We start from the raw sequence: 27,979 nt of genomic DNA on the forward strand, positions 1-27,979 counted from the left end.
TTCCTATTTCAACACCCAGTATCCTGGGTATTTTGTTTTGAGATTTTTTGTGTGTGTGGCCAAAAAACATAAATTTACTTCATATGAAAATGGGTAAATTTGGGCATTTCCATTTAAAAGGGTGTTGAGCTAGCCCCTTCGCCTTCCAACTAAATATCTTTGAAGTTAGAAAAGCTTACAACAATGCTGAAAATGAATACAACTGATTTAAGCCCAGCATCTGGAAGAAGTTCCTAACCATAAAGCTGATGGAACTGGATGGGGAAAAACCAGAGTGTGATCAACTGATGCTTTGCCCTATGAGAGAGAGCAATCTCTTCCTGCTAAAAGAGTAGAAAGAGTGGCATGAACACTTCATCTGTTTTCCACTTTTCCCAACTGGGGCTGGAGCAGTAAGAAAAATGAGCAAAATTCTCCTGCCCTGTCCTGCACTTTTGGGTTTCAAAAGGAATATCCTTCAAGCACTTTCACAACCATACTGAAATGGAGCTGCCACAGCGTGGTAGGATGAGGACAAGAAGGAGTTCAGCTGGGGGAGCGAGTCGTGGCTGGGTGGGCTGTGCTGCCTTTTATCTCTAGTTCCAAGGAACAAAGAGCTACCAGGGGAAGAGCTTGGGACGCTGTGGCCTGAATTGTGTTCCCCAAACCCATATGCGGAAGCCCCAGAGTCCACGGTGGTTACATTTGAAGACAGGGCTTTTATGGAGATAATTCAGTTAAATGAGATCGTAAGAGAGGGGCTGTGACCCCAGAGGATTAGTTTCCTTTTTTTCTCTCTCCCTCCCTCCCACTCCATCCCTCTTCTCCCTCCCCTCCTTCCTTCTCTCCCTGCCCACCACAGGCATAAGAAGGCAGCTGTTCGAAAGCTAGGAAGAGAGCTTTCACCAGAATCAAATCAGCTGGCACCTCTGTCTTGAACTTGTAGCCTCCAAAAAAGGAAAGGAAACAAGCTTTTGTTGTTAAGCCACCCAGTCTATGATATTCGTTATGGCAGCTCAAGCTGACTAAGGCACACTGTATATAGGGGGTCATCTTGTAGTGTGTTTATCACTTTAGCCCTACAAAAATTAGGCATTGATGGCAGGAACAGCTCAGTACCCTAAGTGATGATTCCTGGTATGCAAAGAATTACAGAAATTTAGTGAATAACATTAGAGAGGACCGCAGCACATGAGGAAAACAGTCACGTGCATGAACACAAGACGCAGTGCTGTCAGCGTGTTAGTCTGAGGCATTCCGAAAAGGAGGCCACAAGACTTTCTATAGTTCAACAAGCTTTTTCTAAAACTTATATGGCAGAACAAAGGATCAAGATACAAAGAACGTTCAGGAGGTAAAAAAAAAAAACAAGGAGGACTTGCTGTACATGATATTAAGACTCGCTATAAAACTAGTAAGTAAGACCAATGTATTTGGAGCAAAGATAGACAAACAGAAGTGAACAGGAATCCCAGAACCAGTACAGCATGCGTATGGAAACATGTTATTAAACAGAGCTGACATTTCAGATGAGTGATGGAAAGAGTAGATGGCTGACTCGGTGGAGAAAGTATGAAATTAGGTCCCTATATCACACTATATGTAAGTATCAATGCCAGATGGATTGATGATTTACATGTAAAAGGCAGAATTTCACAACTGTTAGAACCAGTGTAGGAGAGTACCTTTATAAAGATTAGTTTTATCAAGATTAATAAAGCAGAGAGCAAGTCAAATGAAAGCCTGAGTAGCAATGTTAATATTAGACAAAATAAAGGTCAAAGCATAAAAGATAAACAACAAAAACATGTGGTAGAAAAAGGAAAAACATTAACATATGCACCTAAGAATATAGACTCAAAAAATGTAGAGCAACAACTGTGAAAAGAACAGGAAAAATAGATACAACTGCAACTGCAACTGGAATTGAAGATTTCAACATGTCTCTCTCAGACCAAATAAATAAAACAGCAAAAATGGGGGAAACTGCTATAAAACTAATTTATAGATCTATACAAAAATTGACACAGGTTTCTTGTAATAGACAACAGTCACAAGTTAACTATATCAAGTAACAAAATGAAAACCTCCGTAAATTAAAAAAATTAGTATCAGGACATGAAAGGGATGAGTGAAATAGGTGAGAGAAATTAAGGGGTACACACCCCCTGTTACAAAATAGTCACCGAAATGAAATGTACCTCATGAGGGATATAGTCAGGTCAGTTCAGTTCAGTCGCTCGGTCGTGTCTGACTCTTTGCAACCCCATGAATCACAGCACACCAGGCTTCCCTGTCCAGCACCAACTCCCGGAGTTCACCCAGACTCACGTCCATCGAGTCAGTGATGCCATCCAGCCATCTCATCCTCTGTCCCCTTCTCCTCCTGCCCCAAATCCCTCCCATCATCAGAGTCTTTTCCAATGAGTCAACTCTTCGCATGAGGTGGCCAAAGTACTGGAGTTTCAGCTTTAGCATCATTCTTTCCAAAGAAATCCCAAGGCTGATCTCCTTCAGAATGGACTGGTTGGATCTCCTTGCAGGCCAAGGGACTCTCAAGAGTCTTCTCTAACACCACAGTTCAAAAGCATCAATTCTTCGGCGCTTAGCTTTCTTCACAGTCCAACTCTCATATCCATACATGACCACAGGAAAAACCATAGCCTTGACTAGACGGACCTTTGTTGGCAAAGTAATGTCTCTGCTTTTGAATATGCTATCTAGGTTGGTCATAACTTTCCTACCAAGGAGTAAGCGTCTCTGAATTTCATGGCTGCGGTCACCATCTGCAGTGATTTTGGAGCCTCCCAAAATAAAGTGTGACACTGTTTCCACTGTTTCCCCATCTATTTCCCATGAAGTGATGGGACCAGATGCCATGATCTTCGTTTTCTGAATGTTGAGCTTTAAGCCAACTTTTTCACTCTCCTCTTTCACTTTCATCAAGAGGCTTTTGAGTGCCTCTTCACTTTCTGCCATAAGGGTGGTGTCATCTGCATATCTGAGGTTATTGATATTTCTCCCGGCAATCTTGATTCCAGCTTGTGTTTCTTCCAGTCCAGCGTTTCTCATGATGTACTCTGCATAGAAGTTAAATAAGCAGGGTGACAATATACAGCCTTGACGAACTCCTTTTCCTATTTGGAACCATTCTGTTGTTCCATGTCCAGTTCTAACTGTTGCTTCCTGACCTGCATACAGGTTTCTCAAGAGGCAGGTCAGGTGGTCTGGTATTCCCATCTCTTTCAGAATTTGCCACAGTTTATTGTGATGCACACAGTCAAAGGCTTTGGCATAGTCAATAAAGCAGAAATAGATGTTTTTCTGGAACTCTCTTGCTTTTTCCATGATCCAGTGGATGTTGGCAATTTGATCTCTGGTTCCTCTGCCTTTTCTAAAACCAGCTTGAACATCAGGAAGTTCACGGTTCACATATTGCTGAAGCCTGGCTTGGAGAATTTTGAACATCACTTCACTAGCGTGTGAGATGAGTGCAATTGTGCGGTAGTTTGAGCATTCTTTGGCATTGCCTTTCTTTGGGATTGGAATGAAAACTGACCTTTTCCAGTCCTGTGGCCACTGCTGAGTGTTCCACATTTGCTGGCATATTGAGTGCAGCACTTTCGCAGTATCATCTTTCAGGATTTGAAATAGCTCAACTGGAATTCCATCATCTCCATTAGCTTTGTTCGTAGTGATGCTTTCTAAGGCCCACTTGACTACACATTCCAGGATGTCTGGCTCTAGGTCAGTGATCACACCATCATGATTATCTGGGTAGTGAAGATCTTTTTTGTAAAGTTCTTCTGTGTATTCTTGCCATCTCTTCTTAATATCTTCTGCTTCTGTTAGGTCCATACCATTTCTGTCCTTTATCGAGCTCATCTTTGCATGAAATGTTCCTTTGGTATCTCTGATTTTCTTGAAGAGATCCCTAGTCTTTCCCATTCTGTTGTTTTCCTCTATTGCTTTGCATTGATTGCTGAGGAAGGCTTTCTTATCTCTTCTTGCTATTCTTTGGAACTCTGCATTCAGATGCTTATATCTTTCCTTTTCTCCTTTGCTTTTCGCTTCTCTTCTTTTCACAGCTATTTGTAAGGCCTCCCCAGACAGCCATTTGATATAGTCAATCACACTGTAATAACCGGTGACACGTGGTAAGCAGGCATATTGTGGTCATCATTTTGTAATGTATAGAAATATTGAATCACTGCACTGTACACCTGAAACTAACATAGCGTTTTAGGTCAATTATACTTCAACAACAAAAAAATGTAACTATATGAGGTCGTGGATGTGCTAATTAACTTGATTGTGGCAATCATTTCACAATACATACATACATACATTAAATCATGTTGTACGCCTTTAAAAATCACATTGTACAACTAAGTATAAACAATTAACTTGTCAACAATACCTCATTAAAGCTAGAAAAATTAAATTTAAAAGATTAATATCTTACCTATTGTATTATCTGGACATTAGGGAAAAACTGGAGAACCATAACAGAATAAGTTTAAAAACCATATGAATGTACAGAAACGAAATAATTTGTTACTGAATAGCCCCTTCAAAGGAAAAAAATCCTAAGGGAAATGTAAACTCACTGAGAGGTGGAGAACTATGTAAACACTTAATAAAAACGTCTGTGTCATGGCTAAAGCAATAAGCAGTGGGAAATTAATAGCCGTAAATGCACACAGCAGAAAACAAAAAAGTATTTTAAAAAATTAACACTGAAGGAAGTTGGGAAAAGAACAGCAAAGAAAACCCAATGACACTAGAAGGAAGGCAATAGTTAAAAATAAGTTAAATGATAAATAAAAACACACCAAAAGAATCATAAAGATTAATAAAGTCAAAAGCTAGAATTTTGAAAACTTTAATAAGATAGGATGCAAGATAATTAAACATTTAATTCACTTATGAACATGGAACCAAAGTTAATTAAATAGATGACAGAACAAAACCTTCTGGCTAATGTGATCAACAATATTATAAAAAGAAAGTCATGCATAAGTAGGGTTTATTCCAGTAATGCAAGAATGTTTCATATCAGGAAATCTATCAATGCAATACACCATGGCACCATAGTAAGGAATTAAAGAAGGAAAATTACATGATTATTTCAATAGACGCTAAAAAGTAATGGTAAATGCCTATTACCAATTTTTTATTAAAACAGCCAAAAAGCTAGAAATAGAAATTTCCTAAATTTGTAAATATCTATATATTTTTAAAACTGTAACAAGCATTATACCAAAATGGAAAAACCATAGACCATAGACACATTTTAATTAAGACGGTAATTAAAAAAGAATGCTATTACCACAACTGTCAAACATAGGACTAAAGTCTTATCCAACGGTACACGCAAAGCAAAAGCAGTAAGAAGTGTAAGCATTGTTTCAGACAATTGTTTCTATTGAAAACACAGATGAATCAACAAACACTTAAATTAGTAACAGAGTACAGCCAGGTTGGTAGATATAATGTCATTCTTCTAACTCTTTTATACTGTTGATGGGAATGTAAATTCGTGCAGCTACTGTGGAAAACAGTACGGTTGTTTCTCAAAAATCTAAAATAGAACTACCATAGGACCCAGAAATTCCACTCTGGGGTATATATCCAAAAACACAAACACGCTAATTTGAAACGATACAGGCACCTCCACGGCTCAGAGCAGCACTATTTACAATAGCCAAGACATGGAAGCAACCTAAGTGTCCATCTGCAGATGAATGGGAAAAGACGCGGTACACGCATACAGTGGAACGTTACTCAGCCATCAAAAAGAACGGCATCGTGCCATTTGCAGCAACACAGATGGACTCAGAGGGCATTGCGTTAAGTGAGATCAGTCAGAGAGAGACAGGCACTGTGTGGTGTCACTTACATGAGGAATCTGAAAAATACAACAGAGTACTAACTAGTGATTATAACAAAAGAAGAAGCAGACTCACAGATACAGATGACGAACTAGTGCTTACCAGAGGAGGAGAAATTTAAGGGTAGGGGAAGGGGACGTGCAAACTATCAGCTATAAGATAGGACCAAGGATTATTGTACAACACAGGGAACATGGCCAATATTTATAATAACTGTAAATAGAAAGTAACCTTTAAAAACTGTATAAAAAATTTAAAAATTCAAGTCATTCCTCTACACCAGCAATAACCAAATAGATAACGATACAGACTCTAAATAGTGCAAGGAAAAATAAGACATCTGTTCGAAATAGCAATTAAAAGTATACAGTATCTATCAAGATCCAACAGGGAAAGACAAACAATTTTTCATTTTTTAAATAGAGAGGATGAAAGCTGTGGGCTGGTTTCAAAAGTGACGGAAGAGCTGAAGAGGACCAGGGTGCAGTGAGCTACTCAGACGCCAGCGTGAGAAAGAGCCCACGCCCCCGCTGAGTGGGGGAGGGGTGGCCCAGCAGGCAGCAGCTGCGGCCAGGAGGGCCCACCCAGAGGGAACTGCAGCCTCAAGGGGACAGACGGACTCACTGGGGCTTCTCCCTGCTCTCTCCGTCACTTTCCTACACTGCGTCAGGTCCCCCTATCCGAGCAGGAGGCCAGCTGACACCAGAGCTGAGAAAACACCTCTTCTAGCACTGGGAGCCACCTCACAAGGCTTGCCTCCCTGGTCACCTCCAGCTTCCTCTGATCGCCCAGGTCAGGGCAGGCTTCCAGCTCCTGCCAGTATCTTGCTGCTGCTGCTGCTGTTGTTGTTCAGTTGCTCAGTCGTGTCCAATGCTTTGTGACCCCGTGGACTGCAGCACGCCAGGCCTCCTTGTCCATCACCAACTCCCGGAGCTTGCTCAAACTCATGTCCATTGAGTCGGAGATGCCATCCAACCATCTCATCCTCTGTCGTCCCCTTCTCCTCCCGCCTTCAATCTTTCCCAGCATCAGGGACTTTTCCAATGAGTCAGCTGTTCACATCAGATGACCAAATACTGGAGTTTCAGCTTCAGCATCAGTCCTTCCAACAAGTATTCAGGGTTGATTTCCCGTAAGGTTGACTGGTTGGATCTCCTTGCAGTCCAAGGGACTCTCAGGAGTCTTCTCCAGCACCACAGTTCAAAGGCATCTATTCTTCAGAGCTCCGCCTTCTTTACAGTCCAACTCTCACAACCATGTATGACCACGGGGAAGACCATAGCCTTGGCTTTAAGGACCTTTGTCAGCAGAGTAATATCTCTGTTTTCCAAACACTGTCTGGGTTTGTCATCGCTCCTGCCAAGAAGCGATCTCTTCTGATTCCATGGCTGCCGTCACCGTCTGCTGTGATTTTAGAGACAAGAAGAGGAGCTCTGTCACTGCTTCCACCTTTTCCCTTCTATTTGCCATGAAGTAATAGGGCTGATGCCATGATCTTAGTTTTTTAAATATTCAGTTTTAAGCTGGCTCTTTCACTCTCCTCCTTCACCCTCATCAGGAGGCTCTTTAGTTCCTCTTCACTTTCTGCCATTAGAGTGGCATCATCTGCACATCTGAGGTTGTTGATGTTTCTCCCTGCTATCTTGGTTCCAGCTTGTCACTCACCCAGCCCAGCATTTCTCATGATGTGCTCAGTGTATAGATTAAACAGACAGGGTGACAGCAGACAGCCCTGTTGTATTCCTTTCCCGATGTTGAACCAATCAGTTGTTCCATACAGGGTTCTAACTATTGCTTCTTGAACCACATACAGGTTTCTCAGGAGACAGGTAAGATGGTCTTGTATTCCCATTTCTTAAAGAGCTTTCCGCAGGTCATTATGATCCACACAGTCAAAGGCTTTGGCATAGTCAATGAAACAGAGGTAGATGTTTTTCTGGAATTTCCTAGCTTTCTCTATGATCCAGAAAACTTGGCTTGATGCTTCCCATATCTCTTTTGGTTTTCCTTAACCCTGTCTGCATTCATGCTAAGTCACTTCAGTCGTGTCTAACTCTGTGCGACCCTATGGACTGCAGCCTGCCAGGCTCCTCTGTCCATGGGATTCTCCAGTCAAGAATACTGGAGTGGGTTGATATGCCCATCTCCAGGGGATCTTCCCACCCAGGAACTGAACCCATGTCTCTCTCCTGCATTGGCAGGGGACAATGGAAGGTGCTTCCAGAGGAAAACACAGTTTGGGGGCACAGTGCAAGGAGACTGTGATTTATTAGTGGAGTATGTGTTAGCTAACTTTTCTTACTTGGCATCTGTAAGTCAGGATGACACCCTTAGAGGGTTTAACTGAAAAGTTTAATGAAGGGGCAGAAAAAAAAAATGTATACCCCAGATGAACAATGAGAGGATTCGTTCCTAAAATTTGAAATAAGATACAGTTTAATCTATTAAAAATGCAAGTCTCATTTCAAATCTTCTTCCTCCAGTTAGGAAAGTACTTCAACAGCAGTTTGACACTTGTGTTTCCTTAAGTAGCCTGGAGGGGGTGAAGAGCTTTAAAACCAACCAAAAAATAAAATTTAAAAAGCCCTTTGTAGGATACACTATACAAAGTGCTTCCAGTCACTGGTTTCCAATAACTATCAAACAAGAATTCTATTTAAGTTCTTTCTTTTTCTTTTTTTATCTTCTTGATGCTGATTTTTTTTTAAAAAATGAATAATTTAGAGAGAGCTGAAGTTGTCATTAGTAAATTTTATTGTTTCTTGTTAAAAAACTATACTACTTGGAATAAGGGCATTCATAATAGATATTTTGATTTCACTATAGATATTCTCAATTTCTGAACAAATGCCTTGAAAAGAGTCATGTGTCAATTTCACAGAAGACACTGTGAATTAAATCATTTCTATATGCAGGAAAAAATCCAAATCTACTAATATTAATGCTGTTTGTAGCAGTATTAGAACTCTACTCCTATTCTTGAACTATTTCCTTCTCTATTCTCAAAATCTTGATACTAACCCAGTCAGGTTCCTTGTCTAAATTTACTTTCTACCTGTATCATTGGCTATTATATTGATTTTCAATTTAGAAAAAAATGAAATTAATTTTATAGAGTTTGGTGGTACCTGTTCAGGCTTTTCCTGACAGAACTTTCATTATATACTCTCTTGGTGAGACTTAAAGTTACTTGGGTCATAAGAAGGACAGAGAAAGTCTCTGGATCCCTTGTAAGTCTCTTTATTTCCTTTAAGAAATACTCTCAAATGCCTTTTTCATTGAAAAAAATAATAAATTGATCATTATTTTTTTTTTAAAAAAAACTAATGCAGTATTTTCATTAAATGTTGTAAAATGTCTAAACTCCGAGCCACACTCCTCATCACAAGCTGTGTTCTCATACTGGAGACGGGCTTCCCAGGTGTTGCAGTGGGAAAGAACCCCCCCGCCAGTGCAGGAGACCCTACACGGATCCCTGGGTCAGGAAAATGCCCTGGAAAAGGAAATGGCAAGCTGAACATTTCTTTTAAATATGTTGAATAATTCAACCTTGCAAGTTACTCTCCATCATTATGATGAAAAATTTTACCCAAGATTTCCCCTTACGATATTTCATTACTTTTCCTCCAAGAAGGAAAATAATTCAATTCTGACTTGAGAGATTGCAAGTAACTCCTTCAACTGTCTCTGCTAGTTACAGAATACAGGAAGAAGTTAAGATTATTTTCTATTTTACTAGAAATGTGTTGTTTTGTGTGTGTCTCAGAGTATCCTACTCTGAGAAGACAGAGAAGCAAATGTTTTGGACAAGGTGTCTCCTTGAATGGTGCCATATCCACTGATGTTTTCAAGGGCACCACAGCCTCGTGTGGGGAATCACACCCACAGTAAAGCTTTACAGATCTCACCGTATCTGTATAAGCAATCTATTTTTTACTTGATTCTATTATTTCTGGAAAATATGCATATATTGTAAAAAGTTATGCGATTGGACTTCAAATACATCTTTAATAATGTTCACTTCAAATAGCTATAGCCTGGTGTTTCTCAACACAAAAATCAGCAAGGATAATTTTTTATCTACCATACTTAAACAAATGTTTAAATATGTATCTAAGTTCAAGGTCAAGTGTTCCCAGATGCTTCATTCACTTCCAAGCTCATTGTGATGAGCTCAGGGGAAAACTGATTCTGTTAAAGATCTTAATAATTTTGGGTGAGTCATAATTTTCATCATCATCATGTGTTATTAAGTGATATGAGTGGAAATTAAGGGAACTAAGCCAACAAGCATTGACTTTCATCCTAGAAGATGATGAAAAAGTAGGAGACAGAGGAAGGAAAAACTCAAAGAAGTAAACACAGTCATAAAAGCATTTGAGTTTCCTGGAGGGGCAAAATTTTGGTTTAAATTAGGCTTAGAGCAAGGTTCTTCCACTATGGCCCTAGTGACATTTTGGGCTGGGTGGTTCTTTGCCAGGGGCATCTTGCCCTGGACACTGTAGAATGTTGAACAGGATCACTGGTCTCTAGTCAATAGGAGACAATAGCACCCCATGCTACAGGTTGTAACACAAACACACCTCCACTCGTTGCCAAATATCTCCTGGAAGAACGGCTCACTCCACATAGGGAATCACTGGCTTAGAGAACAGAATATTTCCTTAGATAAAGGAGTAGGTAAATCCAAGAAGCTGACCGTGAAAGAAAAGTAAGAGGTGGAGCAGGGTTAAAAACATGCAGATGAGAGCAAAAGTGCTCGTACAGGAACTCAAAACTGATAGAATGATAGAGGAACAGAGACAGAAGGGAGAGGACGGGAGGATAAGGGAAGGGGTTTTAGATGAGACAGGAAGAAGCAACTTCTTACTTGAGAAAAGCAGACACAGGGGGCCCAGGTGGGAATCAGGACTTGAGATAGGCGTCGCCCTCCTGGAAAATAAGGAGGAAAAGGAGCAATAACTGTCGAATAGGTCATGGCTCCATGAAAACATGGAGGCTCTCAGGAGTCGATCAGGAAAAACTAATTTACCCTCTTGGGATGCTCAGCCAATCATAATTGTCCTGTCACCGTCTCCAGAAAAAACTCAGCTTTGAGACGCACAGCTAACAGAACTTGTTTTGTTATTCACCAGAAATTGGGAATTAGCAAAGATCAAAAGCCAGAAAGTCAAAGGAGAAACTATTTCTGTATAGCTACTGCAACACTGCAGAGAAGCAGCAAGGTTCAGGTAAGCAAGGCAGTGGTGGGAAATGAGGGCGGAAAGGTTTCTCAGTGAGAGAGAAGGGCAGGTCCTGAACAAGTAACAGTGAGGGACAGAAATGGACATTATGGTCCAAACACCGGATTTCAGAGCTAGGAATCTTTACCAGTTCCAGATGAAACTAAAAGCAGAGAAGCTGTTAGAAAAATGAGGAGGAGTCACCATATTGGAAAAGCCATGAACACTGACATTAAAATAACCAACCAAACAAACAAACAAACAAAACATTAGGGAAAGAAGGGCAGAAATATTCCAAGTAAACAAATATAAGTGATAATAATAAAAACAGTGCCCTTAATTCAAGAATCTTTTAAATTTTCAAATCATTAACTACATTGACTTTTAAAAGAAGGAATTTTAATCCATCATCTGTATCCAAAAACACTAAATCAAAATGTTCTATAAAGTTCCCGCAAAATAAATTACTCAAACTTTAAATACACTTAACAATTTTTCTTCAAATTTGGCTTCCTTTTCCCTTCTCATTAAGAGCTGAAATTCTGCCAAAGTTGAAATGTATAGTTTTACCTATTTTTAGTTGAAGTTTAAAAGATATTTTAATGTTTTTTTTCATTATCTCCCCATGCAAAGAAAGATTTTGGATAACCTGTTCAAGGTTCCCTCAAGCAGGCAGGATTTTGTGAAAGCAGGAAAATTTTAACCTCACATCTATTCTTGAGTTAATTTTTCCAGTAAAAATGTTTCATTATTTCTGACCCTTTTCATCAGTCAAGAGGAGCAATATGGGAAAAACAGTCTAATCTACTTCTTTAAACGTACTCCTTTACATTTAGGTTAAACTACTTAGTCTTTTAACTACTTCTAATGCAACATTAAAGACTAGGTTTGGATGAGACTTAGCTTATAGAGGAAAGAACTGATCTCTAAAACTAGGCAGGTGGAAAGGAAGCTAGTCTGATATTTCTCTTTAAACTGTGTCCATAAATGGCACTCATACTCAGACTTCAAACTCATACTTGGGCCACCTCATGCGAAGAGCTGACTCATTGGAAAAGACCCTGATGCTGGGAGGGATTGGGGGCAGGAGGAGAAGGGGACAGAGGATGAGATGGCTGGATGGCATCACCGACTCGATGGACATGAGTCTGAGTGAACTCCGGGAGTTGGTGATGGACAGGGAGGTCTGGCGTGCTGGGATTCATGGGGTCGCAAAGAGCAACCGAACTGAAGTTAGGCTCTCTCACTCTTAAGAAATGATTCCAATGTTTACTTTCTACAGTTTGTTAGAAAAACAGTCTATTGACTATGCTTTTTAAAGCTAAATATTTTCCTCCTCTTAATCTGAATCTTCATTATTAGCTGTCTAACGTCCTTATTTAACTTCTATGCAGAGTACATCATGAGAAATGCTAGGCTGGATGAAGCACAAGCTGGAATCAAGATTGCCAGGAGAAATATCAATAACCTCAGATATGCAGATGACACCAACCTTGGGAAGAAAGCAAAGAACTTAAGAGCCTATTGATGAAAGTGAAAGAGGAGAGTGAAAAAGTTGGCTTAAAGTTTAACATTCAGAAAACTAAGATCATGGTATCTGGTCCCAGCACTTCATGGCAAATAGATGGGGAAACAGTGGCAGATTTTAATTTGGGGGGCTCCAAAATCACTGCAGATGGTGACTGCAGCCATGAAATTAAAAGATGCTTATTTATTGGCAGGAAAGTTATGACCAACCTAGATAGCATATTAAAAAGCAAAGACATTACTTTGCCGACAAAGGTCCATCTAGTCAAAGCTATGGTTTTTCCAGTACTCATGTATGGATGTGAGAATTGGGCTCTAAAGAAAGCTGAGCATTGAAGAATTGATGCTTTTGAATTGTGGTGTTGGAGAAGGTTCTTGAGAGTCCCTTGGACTGCAAGGAGATCAAACCAGTCCATCCTAAAGGAGATCAGTCCTGAGTGTTCACTGGAAGGACTGATGTTGAAGCTGAAACTCCAATACTTTGGCCACCTGATGCAAAGAACTGACTCCTTGGAAAAGACGCTGATGCTGGGAAAGATTGAAGGTGGGAGGAGAAGGGGATGACAGAGGATGAGATGGTTGGATGGCATCACCAACTCAATGGACATGAGTTTGGGAGTTGGTGACAGACAGGGAGGCCTGGTGTGCTGCAGTCCACGGAGTCACAAAAAGTCAGACATGACTGAGTGACTGAACTGAACTGAACAGTCCTGAACACTCATCATGTTAAATGTAGTCTTTTGTAATCCTTTCCATTTTTTCAATTTTGATAAATACCAATTAGTCACTAATAGATTGAGGTCATAGCTCTAAGAAATAACTCAAGCTGGTCATTACTACAATCAAAATATGGAAAAAAAAAAAAACAAATTATCCAAACTGACATAGAGTTTTGCTGAAGGTATGTTGACTATAATATGACCCAGAAATTGCACTCAGAGGTATATATCTGAGATAATGAGTATCTATGTCCACCAAAAAGCATATTCAAAAATGTTCATAGTAGTATTATACAGAATATTCAAAAACTGAAAAGAACCCAAATGCATATTTTTTCCAGCAGTAAAAATATTGAATAATAAATTCAGCAGTGTGGCAGGATATAAGAAAAATATTTTTCAAAATCTGATAAGGCATTAATAACCAAAAGATACATGTTGACATCAAAATCAACAACCCAATTTTAAAATGGGCAGAGGATCTGAATAGACATTTTTCTAAAGAACAAATGGCCTAAAAGCACATGAGAAGATTTCAACATCACCAATCCTAAGGGAAATACAAATCAAAGCTGCAAAGAACACTCATATCTGATGAAATGGCCCTTCAAAAAAACAATGAAAAACAAGCGCTGGTGGGGGTGTGAGAAAAGGAAATCATCACAGTTAGTAGGACTGTAAACTGGTGCAGCCCGGAGAACAGTATGGAACTTCCTCAAACAATTAAAAATAGAACTATTATACAAAGTAGCAATTTCATACATGTACGGCCTTGACCGTACTCCTTTCCCAACTTGGAACCAGACTGTTGTTCCTTGTCCAGTTCTAACTGCTGCTTCTTGACCTGCATACAGATTTCTCAGGAGGCAGGTCAGGTGGTCTGATATTCCCACCTCTTTAAGAATTTTCCACAGTTTGTTGTGATCCAAACAGTCAAAAGCTTTGGTGTAGCCAATAAAGCAGAAGTAGATGTTTCTCTGGAATTCTCTTGCTTTCTCGATGATCCAACAGATGTTGACAATTTGACCTCTGGTTCCTCTGCCTTTTATAAATCCAGCTTGAACATCTGCAAGTTCATGGTTCATGTACTGTTGAAGCCTGGCTTGGAGAATTTTGAGCATTACTGTGCTAACATGTACGATGAGTGCAATTGTGCAGTAGTTTGAGCATTCTTTCGCATTGCCTTTCTTTGGGATTGGAATGAAAACTGATTATTTCCCAGTCTTGTGGCCACTGCTGAGTTTTCCAAGTTTCCTGGCATATTGAGTGCAGCACTTTCACAGCATCATCTTTTAGGATTTGAAATAGCTTAACTGGAATTCCATCACCTCCACTAGCTTTGTTCACAGTGATGCTTCCTAAGGCCCATTTAACTTCACATTCCAGGATGTCTGGCTCTAGGTGAGTGAACACACCATCATGATTATCTGGGTCTTTAAGATTGTTTTTGTATAGTTCTTCTGTGTATTCTTGCTACCTCTTCTTAATATCTTCTGCTTTTGTTAGGTTCATACCATTTCTGTCCTTTATTGAGCCCATCTTTGCATGACATGTTTCCTTGGTATCTCTAATGTTCCCTTGGTTTTCTTGAAGAAGAGATCTCTAGTCTTTCCCATCCTATTGTTTTCCTGTATTTCTTTGCATTGATCGCTGAGGAAGGCTTTCTTATCTCTCTTTGATATTCTTTGGAACCTTGCATTCAAATGGGTATATCTTTCTTTTCCTCCTTTGTTTTTAGCTTCCCTTCTTTTCTTAGCTGTTTGTAAAGACTCCTCAGACAACCATCTTCCCTTTTTGCATTTCTTTTTCTTGGGGATGGTCTTGATCACTGCCTCCTATACAATGTCATGAATCTCCGTCCATAGTTCTTCAGGCACTCTGTCTATCAGATCTAGTCCCTTGAATCTATTTGTCACTTCTACTGTATAATTATAAGGGATTTGATTTAGGTCATACCTGAATGGTCTAGTGGTTTTCCCTGCTGCTGCTGCTGCCACTAAGTCGCTTCAGTCGTGTCCGACTCTGTGCGACCTCAGAGACGGCAGCCCACGAGGCTCCCCCGTCCCTGGGATTCTCCAGGCAAGAACACTGGAGTGGGTTGCCATTTCCTTCTCCAATGCATGAAAGTGAAAAGTGAAAGTGAAGTTGCTCAGTCGTGCCAGACTCTTAGGGACCCCATGGACTGCAGCCTACCAGGCTCCTCTGTCCATGGGATTTTCCAGGCAAGTGTACTGGAGTGGGCTGCCATTGCCTTCTCCCAGAGTTCCTGCTCTGAGCCACAGTTAGCTCCCGGGCTTGTTACTGCTGACTGTATAGAGCTTCTCCATCATTGGCTGCAAAGAATATAATAAATCTTATTTCAGTATTGACCATTTGATGATGTCCATTTGAAGAGTCTTCTCTTATTTTGTTGGAAGAGGGTGTTTGCTATATGCAGAGTATATCATGCAAAATGCCAGGCTGGATGAAGCACAAGCTGGAATCAAGATTCCTGGGAGAAATATCAATAACCACAGAAATGCAGAGGACACCACCCTTATGGCAGAAAGTGAAGAGGAACTAAAGAGCCTCTTGATAAAAGCGAAAGAGGAGAGTGAAAAATTTAGCTTAAAACTCAACATTCAGAAAACTAAGAGCATGGCATCCTATCCCATCACTTCATGGCAAATAGATGGGGAAACAATTACAGACATTATTTTGTGCTCCAAAATCACTGCAGATGGTGAGTGCAGCCATGAAATTAAAAGACACTTGCTGCTTGGAAGAAAAACTGACCAAAGTTAGATAGCATATTAAAAAGCAGAGACATTACTTTGCCGACAAAGGTCCATCTAGTCAAAGCTATGGTTTTTCCAGTACTCATGTATGGATGTGAGAGTTGGACTATAAAGAAAGCTGAGCGTTGAAGAATTGATGCTTTTGAACTCTGGTGTTGGATAAGGTTCTTGAGAGTCCCTTGGACTGCAAGGAGATCAAACCAGTCCATCGTAAAGGAACTCAGTCCTGAATATTCATTGGAAGGACTGATTCTGAAGCTATAGCTCTAATACTTTGGCCACCTGATGCGAAGAACTGACTCACTGGAAAAAGATCCTGATGCTGGGAAGGATTGAAGGGGGTAGAAGAAAGGGACAACAGAAGATGAGATGGTTGGATGGCATCACTGACTCAATGGACATGAGTTTGAGAAAACTCTGGGAGTTGGTGATGGACAAGGAGGCCGGGAGTGCTGCAGTCCATGGGGTTCCAAAGTGTCAGACACGATGGAGCAACTGAACTGAACTGAACTGATATTATGCTACAATAAGGATGAATCTTGAAAGCATGATGGTAAGTGAAAAAAGCCAGTCACAAAGGACAACATTATATGTACATCCATTTTATCGAAATATGCAGAATGGGCGTAACTATAGAGATGGAAAGTAGATAGATTCATGGGTTTGGGGGGCTTTGCAGGCTTGGGAGGGGAATGGGGAATGACTGCTGATGTGTATGGGATTTCTTTGATGATGTTAAAAATGTTTAAAGTTAGATTTTGGTGATAGTTGCATAACTCTTTGAATATACTAGAAAATGCTGAACTGTGTACTTTAAAGGATGAATTGTATCCTTTGCAGAATAAATGTCAATAAAGCTGTTTTTTAAAAAAGAACAAGACCTTGCAATGATATACACAACATTATAAGTGAATCTCACAGACATTTTTATGAGCAAAAAAAGCCAGACATAAAACAGTATACATAGTATGAGTCTATCTACATAATGCTCAAGACCTGATCAAGTTGATAATAATATAAGCCAGAATATTGGTGATGTCTGGGAGAATAGTGGAGAAGGAAATGGCAACCCACTCCAGCATTCTTGCCTAGAGAATCCTGTGGATGGGGGAGCCTGGTGGGCTGCCGTCTATGGGGTCGCACAGAGTCGGAGACGGCTGAAGCGACTTAGCATGCATGCATGCATTGGAGAAGGAAATGGCAACCCATTTCGGAATTCTTGCCTGGAGAATCCCAGAGACAGAGGAGCCTGGTGGGCTTCAGTCTATGGGGTTACACAGAGTCGGACGCGTCTGAAGCAACTTAGCCGCAGCAGCAGCAGCAGTAGCTGGGAGAATAAATGTTGACCAAGAAAGGGCACGAAAGAAGCTACTGGGCTACTGGAAATATTCTGTATCTTGATTTGGATGGTTGCTACACAGTCACAGCCAGATATAGTTCATCAGTCTCTACTGAGTCCACATTATGCTCTTCACAGTTTATTAAATGTTAAAAGGAATAAACAACTGTGTTAGCATTTTCTTGGTCACCTAGATGTAGCTAATGGAGACTGGTAAGTTGTTAAGAAGACAATATCTAGAGTTAAAAGTTCTTTATTCCAATATTGGTTTCTCATTTCTTGGCTAGGATATCTTGTGTGAATTATTTAATATGCATGATTCTCTGTGTTAAAAAGATGATGATAGTGACAACACCCACTGGAAAGTTGCCTTAGTAGAGAATGCATGTGAAAGAAAGTATTTTGTAAGCTGCAAATATTGGTAGATTTATTATAACCTCGCAGAGAATGAAAAATTCACATATTTTTAAACAAATATGTAGAAGGGTTTTCTAGAATTTTCTTAATTTAGACTCCTAGTATAACACTCTTACTAAATTATACTTTGCGCTAACACAGTTGGACTATAGTAAAGACATAAGAAAAAGTAGTCCAATGGAACTCACTCTTGTATTTTCTTTAAGAGAAAGTCAAAGTGTAATGTTTACATAATTCTCTTTCTTTATTTCTGGCCGTGCTGGGTCTTCGTTGCCACACGGGGGCTTTCTCCAGTTGCTGTGAGTGTGTTTCTCGTTGTGCTGGCTTCTCTTTTTTTTTTTTAATTGTATTTTATTTTTAAACTTTACATAATTGTATTAGTTTTGCCAAATATCAAAATGAATCCGCCACAGGTACACATGTGCTGGCTTCTCTTGTCACAGAGCACAAACTCTAGAGCACAGGCTCCGCAGCTGCGGCACAGGAGCTTGGCTGCTCTGAGGCACGTGGGATCTTCCCTGAGCAGGGATCAAACCCGCAGCTCCTGCACTGGCAGGCAGATTCTTTATCACTGAGCCACCAGGGAATCCCTGTGGTTTTTTGTTTTTCAGTAAGGAAGTTTTTCACTCCATTTCTTAATGAAGATCCTTTTGTGAAGATCCACAGGCGAAACTTCCATATTTTATGTGCATGAGTGCTAAGCTGCTTCAGTCGTATCCAACTCTGTGTGACTCTATGGACTGCAGCCCCCAGGCTCCTCCGCCCATGGGATTCTCCAGGCAAGAAGACTGGAGTGGGTTGCCATGCCCTCCCCTCCCCCAGGGGATCTTCCCGACCCAGGGATCAAACCGGTGACTCTTAGGTCTTCTGAACTGACAGGCAGGGTCTTTACCACCAGTGCCACCTGGGAAGTGCCTATATCACCTGATAACTGATTTTTTTGACTTCTGGAAATTAATGATGTTTTTCCTTTAAAATACCAAAAGAAATAGAGGGAAATTCGTAGTCTGTGCCTAACGAGGAATGGGTCTTGTCTACATGCATTTTGTTCATTGTTGTCAGTCTTGGCTTTATTCTATTTTCCTATTTGTATTCTCCCTCTGCTTCAGTGCTCTGACTTTAACTTTTTTTTAATCACCTTTGTATGTACCTTGGAAACCTATTTCAAGTCATCTTTAGAAGTGGATGTTATAATCAACAAACAACAGCAACAACAGGAAAATTTAAATAAATCTGAATACAATGTTAATCTCGCTGCTACAGAAGTCAAAAACACAGATACAAGAAGAAATACCCACAGGTATAAGCACAGGTGCCCTATTTCACAGAATTTACTGAAGGAGTTTTTGGTGCCCTTTATGTTGGTTTTGATATCAGAAGCCTGCTGCCTGGCATGGAATCCTCAGAGGGCCAGGGATCTGGGTCCATTCTGTTTCAGAACAGTGCCTGCCTCACGGTTAACTCTCAATTAAGGCTTGTTAAGTTAATTAGTACTGCTAATTAGTACTGCCTCTAAAATGTATTCTTTCACTTCCTCAGAGGCACGGTGACAATTACGCCAAATTTCTTTCTAACTACCATGAAGACCTAAGTTATAAATGCACGGTTTATGTGAGAGGCAGAATGGAGAGAAAAGTGGCTCATTCGTATTGGGTAAACCAGACACTCTTTTAGTTCTTTATTTTTTTCACTGCAGATAATAAAACCATATTATTATTCCATCTGCTTCCATATGGAATTTTCCATGTGAAATGCTTGTTACTTTAAAGCCTACAAATGAGATGCCTGATTATTCTTCCCTTACATAAGTATAAAGTATTACTAAAATGTAATATATAACTTAACTTTTTATAAAATAAGTCATTCCTTTAAATCAGTGATCTTGATATTTCAATTTCACAAGAAGTATCCTCGCTGTACTTTATGGAAAAGATGAAGAGGTTTCTCACAAACACATGTAGGAATGGGAGAACAAGAGAAGGGAGGATAACAATAAAAATATTGCATGCCTGGAAGCAGATGGCTGAGCAGTCACTAGTTTAGCAGGACTGGAGCCTGATTGGCAGCGGGGAACACTGAGAACCCACTTCATCCCTGCACAGAGTTCTCAAAGGACTGAGACACTGGTAGCAACAGGCACTTCTGGAGCAGGGGGAGAGAGAGAGGCTCCAAATTAAAACGCCAACGGAAGGGGACTGAAAGAAGCAGTCACACACCTCAGGGGAGACCCTACCCCTCCGGAGGGAGAGTCCTTCCCTCGTCCTGGTGGAAGACGTCAATCGATTCTCAAGAGAGGGTAAATGTACCAGGGATGCTAGGCACAAAAAGGAGGAATCAAAAAATGGGGATTAAGTGGAAATATGTGTACTGATGTTCCTGAAATCCCCAACCTCCAGAACACTGGCAGCCAGAACACTACGGTCTAGACAGATTAGAGAACTCTTCTCTGAGGCATCAATCAGCCCAAGAGTAAAGATATGAAATATTTATAATGGGCTGTCCCTGTAAACGACCAAGACTACCTTTCACTGAAGCTGAATGTCACCCGGTCCCTTTCATGCAAAAAGGGTACGGTCAGCTTTCAGTACATAAAAATGCCATTTTTTGTACATTGACATTTGACCCTATAACCTCTCTAAATTAGTTTAATAGTTGCAGATAGCAGTTGTTTATAGATTTCTTGTAATAGTCTACATAGTCAATCATGACATCTTCAAGAAGAGATAGTTTTACTTACTTTTCAGATATTTTTGCATTTTATTTCCCTTCGTGCTTAGTTGTGAAGGCTACGCTTTCTGGTAAAATGTTGAACATATGGGGTGCTAATGATCACCCTTGCCTTGTTCCTGATCTCAGGGAGAAAGCATTTAATTTTGAAACACTACGTATAATATTAGCAGTAAGTTTTTCATATGTACCCTTTATCAGAATGAGGAAGTCCCCTTTTAACTTGATTAAATGTTTTATCATGAATGAATATTTTCAAACATTTTTCTACATTGATTGAAATGATAATTTTTTCCTTTATTAAGTGAATTATACTGATTGATTTTCAAATATTAAATCAACTTTGCCTTCCTGGATTTATTTGTTAGCATTTTGTTAAAAATCTTTGGGTCTCACGAGGATTACTGGTATGGATGGATGGATTTTTAGTGCTTTTCTCTGGCCTCATATTTGGGTGATATTGACCTCAAAAAATGAGTTTAATAGAACCATCATTCTCTATATTCTGAAAGACTGTGTATAAAATAGTGTATTATTTCTTTTTTAAATGTTCAATAGAATTCACCAATTGAATCATCTGGGCCTGAGTTTTCTAGTCAGTTTTCCAGTCTTCCTTGCTTAAACAGACCCAGATATAGAGACATCCAAGGGCTGACTCATTTGAAAAGACTCTGATGCTGGGAAAGATTGAGGGCAGGAGGAGAAGGGGATGACAGAGGATGAGATGGTTGGATGGCATCACCAACTCAATGGACATGAGTTTGGGTGGACTCTGGGAGCTGGTGATGGACAGGGAGGCCTGGCGTGCTGTGGTACACGGGGTCGCAAAGAGTCAGACACGACTGAGCAACTGAACTGAACTGAACTGAACTGAACTGAAGGATTCCCCAGATCTGAACAGAGATCAACTAGTAAGCTTTGAAGAAATATGTCCCAATAGCAGAGGTTTGGATTTTATTCATCTGTGGTCCTGAGCATCAGTATTTTTTTAAAGCCCTCTAGGTGTCTTTGGTTATATTCAGAGTTGAGAACCTTGGCTACAATATAAAATGCAAAAACAAAAACAATCAGAAAAGAGAAAAGTGGAAAAAATGGAGACTGTAAAAGGAAATGATAATTCTAAAGAAACTAATAGTGATATTATCAAAGACATCAGAGATGACATTGAGACCATAAAACAACAAAAAATAAATTTAAAAAAACAGCTTGTTAGGACTAAGAAGTTAAACAGAACTGATTTCAAACACTGGATCTCCATATCTACTGGCTTTGTGAAAAGTGAAAGTGATAGTCACTCAGTCGTGTTTGACTCTTTGAGACCTCACGAAGTGTAGCTTGCCAGGGTCCTCTGTCCCTGGAATTCTCCAGGCCAGAATACTGGAGTGGGTAGCCTTTCCCTTCTCCAGGGGATCTTCCCAATCCAGGGAATGAACCCAGGTGTCCAACATTGCAGGTGGATTCTCTACCATCTGAGCCACCAGGAAAGCCCAGGTTACTGGCTTTGTTCATTGAGCTATTCACTTAAGTTCTTGGAGACACTATTTCCTCATCTCCAAAACAGCAATAACAACATAGCACCTTCCTCATGCTTTCCTGTGAACAGTAAGATGATACTCGGAAAGTAGTTAGGAGAATGCCTGCCATGTGAATTAACTAGTCCATAGCAGTCATTCTATTAGGAACTCTTTCCATTGTTATCTATTATACTCAGTCAATATACTGAGTCAATAGCCATTGACAGCATTCAATTAAATAAGCTATCGAAGTAGGAAAATTAATATCCAGATCTGAAAAGCAGACAATGCATCAGTCAATGGAGAAGAGTGGAATCAGGGGAAAGGGTGTAAATTTAAATTAGTTTAATGTAGTGACTATTCATTTCTAAAAAGTGTCTTCATTTATAAAAATTAGCTTGGAAATGCTTGCTCATATTTCCTCAACGTTTGGTACAGGTTCAAATGTTCACAGAACCATGGACCCTTGACGGCATCTGTGCAGGAAATCAGAACAAACTAGAAAGGTGGCTCTACAGGTGCTTTTCTCAAGCTTTAGTCTGGCTGCATTTTCAGGATTCTCTAATTCAGTAATATTTCAGTTTTAAAATAAACCACCATTAAACCTACAATTCTCTACTTCTGCTACAGATTATTTAGACTTCTCAAAACTACAAGGAGGATTAAATAACAGTACATTGATTAATAACAGTTTGACTATACCCTCAATAAATGTTAATTGACATCATCAGCATCAACATTACAATTCAGGGTAAGACTAGCTAATGATGAACTTAAAATCCCTCTCAGGGAATGTGAGAATGTTAGCTTAGAACAGCTCTGTAACTCCTCACCTCAAGAATAGCGACTAAGAACTTGACAGTGACTTATTCTCGGATATATTCTGTTTATGGCCTCTCTGTAGCGTTCATTGTGTTACCAAATGCAAGCTCACATGCCTGATGCACAGTGAGGCCAAATAAATCGAAATGCTGGAGTCTGGAGCAGAGGAAGGTTTTTGCAGAGCTGAGCAAGGAGAAAGCGTGGCTTGTGCTCAAAAACGCCCAAACCCCCTGAACAGTTCTGGCAAAGCATTTTTAAAAATATTTAGTTTTATTTGTGTATTTATTTGGCTGTTCTGGGTCTTAGATGAGGCACACAGGATCTTCTAACTTCACTGTGGCCTGTGGGATTTTAGTTACGGCAGGTGGGATCCAGATCCCTTACCCAGGGCTTGAACACAATCCCCTTGCCCTGGGAGCACGGCGTCTTAGCCACTGGACCACCAGAGAAGCCTCAGCAAAGCATTTTTTAAAGCCACGTTGAGGAAGGGGCATCGAGGATATGTGATCAGCTCACGCACAGCTCTCTGATCAATCCTTAGCCACAGGAAGTTTTGGGTGCTACCTGCCCATGATCATCAGGTAGTTAATTTCTTCCATTTGGTGGTAGTTTTAGGAGCTGAAAAACTGGGAAATACACATGGGATACCGTTATTCAGGTCCTTCAGAGGAGCAAAAGCAGGAGAGGCGGGGAAGGCGTCTGTCCCCGGAACGCCCCTGTAGGACCCTGCTCAGTTACAGTTGCACTGATGAATGCAGTTTGGGGCCAGAATCATTTGGTCACTCCCCAGTCACTACTTCAACATTTTGCTTTTGGAACCAGCAAAAATGTGAAAAATAGCTTGTTCAAGAGTGAACTAAACTAAGAGAACAGATTCTTAAATAGACTTAAATGGCAAGGTGCATTCCCTGGTAGTTTTTAATCTACTGAAACTTTGGGGATGAGAAGAATTAATTTCCCAAGGTGGCATGAGTCTCAGCGCTGGTGTCATCTCACTTAAATTGACTACTTTCTCAGGAATCTATGTACCGCCTCTCATCTCTCCACGGGATGTTAGACAGATTAGACATCAGTAAAGCTCCATAAAGCTCAGAAAGAGACTTGACTGTCAATACACCTCATTTGGAATTTTCAGACCTGAAATTAATAGTGCTTAGATAATCAACAAAATGTGTTTCAGAATCGTCTTTCCCAGAAATTGGTAATAAAGGAAAAAAATAAAATATCTCAGGTTACAAAATACTAACAGGAAATGGCCCACTTTTCACGCTCCAACAACCATGACTTGGGAGAACACATAAAGTCTACAAATCGTCTGTTCTAAATAATCTCTGCTGGCAATCAAATAAAATTGTCGCTCACAAAGAGACGTATTCTTAAAATCTTGGTTAGTGCCACTTACAGGAGGTGCCATCAGTTTAGCAGAAGCACCTTCAAAAGGCTAAAATGACCAGTGGAGTGAGGTCATTACACAACAGGTATCTGGGCAAGTGAAGGAAATTTTCATCTTTTCTTTATCTTTGTATTCTTAGGAGCACCTGGCTTATTTAGAAAAAGTAAAACAAAAGTAACACCAGGAATATAACAATCATTCTAACATCAGGTGAAAGGCCTGAAACAATATTTTTAGAGCTACTCAAATGAAAAATGCAATTGTACCTTCTCACATCAAGAATCCTAACTTTGAGACTGCATTTCTACTTAGGAAATGTCTCTTTGGTGACTCAGATTTCTCCTTCTTTGGAGGGAGACTTGTTAACTTTAGATCCAGCACTTTCCATTCGTGGACCCCCTCCCAATGCTTTTGGAGGCCAAACAGTTCCTGCAAGGGCTCCCAGGGGGATATGCCCACCAAGATTTATCCAAAACACTGGAAAGTTCAAGAACCACTGTTTTCACCCAAAGGTTAAAAACTGTATGACTATTTTTTCCCTTCTACTCCTGTGGTGCTTTATTTATTCCTTCTGTGCTTTCCTTTCCTCAGAGAATCTCTAAGGAGAGATTTCACCAAGATGAGTGATTGCCGGGCCATTTGGAAGATTCCTTCCCAGTGGGGAGGGAAGACCAACTCTGGACAAAACCCGTGGCTTGCATGACTTCCCCCATTGATAGCGCTTTCCCTGGAAAATCAGTAAGTAGATGACTCGACCCTTTGTACCGTGGATACATCAAACATTGCCATACTTTCAGTTGTCCAAGAAGAAGAAAAATCTTAATAGAAAACTCAGAAGGTGTTTGTTGCTTTAAACACTGGTGGTTTTGTACAGGGGCTGTAAATCATCATGTAAAATGATTCTTAATGGGCGGTTCCTTGCAGAATGACTTCCTGTTTTGCTCTTCAGATAAATAGCAACTGTGTTTCACATGGGCTTGGCCAACAGTGCAAGGATTCCTTATGCCACTGGATTCTACTTTGTTTTCTTCCACACTTGCTACTCACAGATACCTCTGAGACTCACCAAAATGACAAACTAATTTCCAAAAACAGGCTTATAGTTTAGAGGACTAATTTTTTAATTTTTATTTTTAGAGAAGACAGAAGGGCATACTCCCACCTAAAGAGAGGTCAGCTGGCCTGAAAATTAGCCAACTGCTGTTGTATAATGGAAACTGACCCTGGCTCAGAAGGCTCACTTGGAGGTTTCCAGCAAGATTTCATCACTACATGGGTTATGGCATTTAAAGGGATGGGCTGGTTTAATGAGCTGTTTCACCAGCTTCTTAACTTTCACTGCAAATATTTCTCCAGAAGCCAAAGCCTCCAGTCCCCTCATTTTGTGGACCTGAAGTATTAATTAGGGCGTAGATTCTATAAAAAACAAGTGGGAGAGTCATAAACTTCTAGGTCTACTGGCTCCATGATTGCTCAGCCATGACTGTTTTTTGACGCTGTTAGCCCCAGTTAGCAGTGCACTCAGTGTTTAGAAAATCAACACAATCTATGTTGAAGTTTTCCATGATCAAGTTCCTTACAGGTCCGTTTGTGTCCTTTTACAATACATGCCCCTGGTTCAGGTTCAGGTTTAAGGCACCGTGAGGAGGAAATGAATTACTCTGTGTGCAGAGACCGAATGTATCTCCAGTCTCTATTCAAGTCACCTGAAGGTGACTTTTATGTCAAACTATTTTTGTGACTTGTTGTTTTAAAATTTGTATGTCAAACATTTATTCCTTTTATTAAAAGAAATAAACAAGAAGTGTTTTACCATCTTGCCCCAATTATATGAAAATAAAGTTTTTTCCTAAACCTCCATTGTTACATATTTATGCTCATAATCACTGTGTCCTTACTATATGATTGCTATTTATTATTTAGCAGAGTTTTCTGTGTATCTCTAAAGTCCACATATTGTCAGATTTATAGGTAATAAAATGTTTTACTGATATACCACAGTTAACTAACTCACTTCCCAGTATTTGGGCATTTGTCATGATTTTTAAATAATCATGACTGCTCTATGATTATGACACGTGGTCAGTTCTTAGGGCTGCTGTAACAAAGCGCCACAAGTCGGTTGGCTTAAGACACAGAAGTGTATTCCCTCCCTGTTCTGGAGACCTGAAGTCTGAAATCAAGTTGCCGGCAGGGCCATGATCCCTCTGAGCCCCCGGAGAAGGCTCTTTCGTTGCCTCTTCCAGCTTTGGCATCCCTGGGCATTCTTAGACTAGTGACATCTTAATTCCACTCCCTGCCTTGGTCTTCACGTGGCCACCATCCTTCTGCGTCTCTTCTCTTCTTTTTATCCGGACACCGATCATAGGAACTAAGGACTCACCCTATCTCCAGCTTAACTAATTATATTTACAACCACCCTGTCTCCAAACGATGTCTCACTTGGAAGTTCCTGGAAAGACATCAAATTTGGGGGGACACTTTCCATCCCAGTGCAGGTACCCTAAACCATTATTTAAACCTATGTAACAGTCTCCATTTCTAAGGGACAGGAAAACAAAATGCTCTCACACTTTCAAAATACATGATTTAAAAAAAAAAAAACGTTATGCATATGTGTGTGTTATTTGTCTTAACTCTCCAATCTGTAATTTCCAAGAGAAAATGAATTCTACTTTTCATATTATTTCTCAAAATCCTGATTACCCCACAAGCACAAAAATTCAACAGTATATATTTGAGGAAATAAAAATGTTTTATAGAGATCATGAATTTCATGATCATGAATTTCATGACATTACTTTCATGTCCTATTTCTTCCCAGAGACAACAGATTTCCCCACAGAGTCCTATCTTTGTGAGGCTTTCTAGCAAAACAAATAGCTTTCTATTCCTCAAAGTCTATAGAGGGGATCCCACATCCCCAAAGAGAAGAGGAGCTTACAAACAGAAGAACAGAAAAGGGCTTCCCTGGTGGTCCAATGGTTAAGACTCCAGGCTTCCACTGCAGGGGGTGTGGGTTCAATCCCTGGTCAGGAAACTAAGATCCCGCATGCTGCACAGAGTAGCCAAAAACAAAACAAACAAAAACCTGTGGAAAAAACATTTGTGTTTCACCCTTCGCCATTATTCAGCATTCAGTGGTATTTCTTGATCTTTAAGTAACCCCCATGCACACTTGTCAGGAAAGGGAACATCTGTGTAAGAAGAGGCAGCAGACTCTTCAATGTGGAGTCTGACAAGGTGAAGTGCCCAAGCCCTATCAGCTGTGCAAGCATCCCATGAGAAAGTAGGTCCACCACATGTACTTCCGTTCAGTTCAGCTCAGTCGCTCAGGCGTGTCTGACCCTTTGTGACCCCATGGACTATAGCACGCCAGGCCTCCCTGTCCATCACCAACTCCTGGAGTTCACTCAAACTCATGTCCATCCAGTCAGTGATGCCGTCCGACCATCTCATCCTCTGTCGTCCCCTTCTCCTCCTGCCCTCAATCTTTCCCAGCATCAGGGTCTTTTCCAATAAGTCAGCTCTTCACATCAGGTGGCCAAAGTATTGGAGTTTCAGCTTCAACATCAGTCCTTCCAATGAATATTCAGGACTGATCTCCTTTAGAATGGACTGGTTGGATCTCCTGCAGTCCAAGGGACTC

At 40.3% G+C, this 27,979-nt stretch overlaps 2 long non-coding RNA genes across 2 annotated transcripts in view; one reads left to right on the forward strand and one right to left on the reverse strand.

Annotated features, from left to right (window-relative positions):
* Positions 1–27,979, reverse strand: part of LOC147343889 (uncharacterized) — a 140,624-nt gene that overhangs the window by 82,888 nt on the left and 29,757 nt on the right. The window lies entirely within an intron of this gene.
* On the forward strand, positions 1,963–27,716 carry LOC147343890 (uncharacterized). Its single transcript, XR_015156392.1, has 2 exons — positions 1,963–25,068; positions 25,468–27,716. It is a non-coding gene; the product is annotated as an uncharacterized LOC147343890 (long non-coding RNA).

Source organism: Bos grunniens, chromosome 27 (assembly GCF_055505025.1).
Source record: "Bos grunniens cultivar Pamir isolate PY7600 chromosome 27, Bosgru_T2T1.0, whole genome shotgun sequence".
In the NCBI taxonomy this organism is placed as follows: Eukaryota; Metazoa; Chordata; class Mammalia; order Artiodactyla; family Bovidae; genus Bos; species Bos grunniens.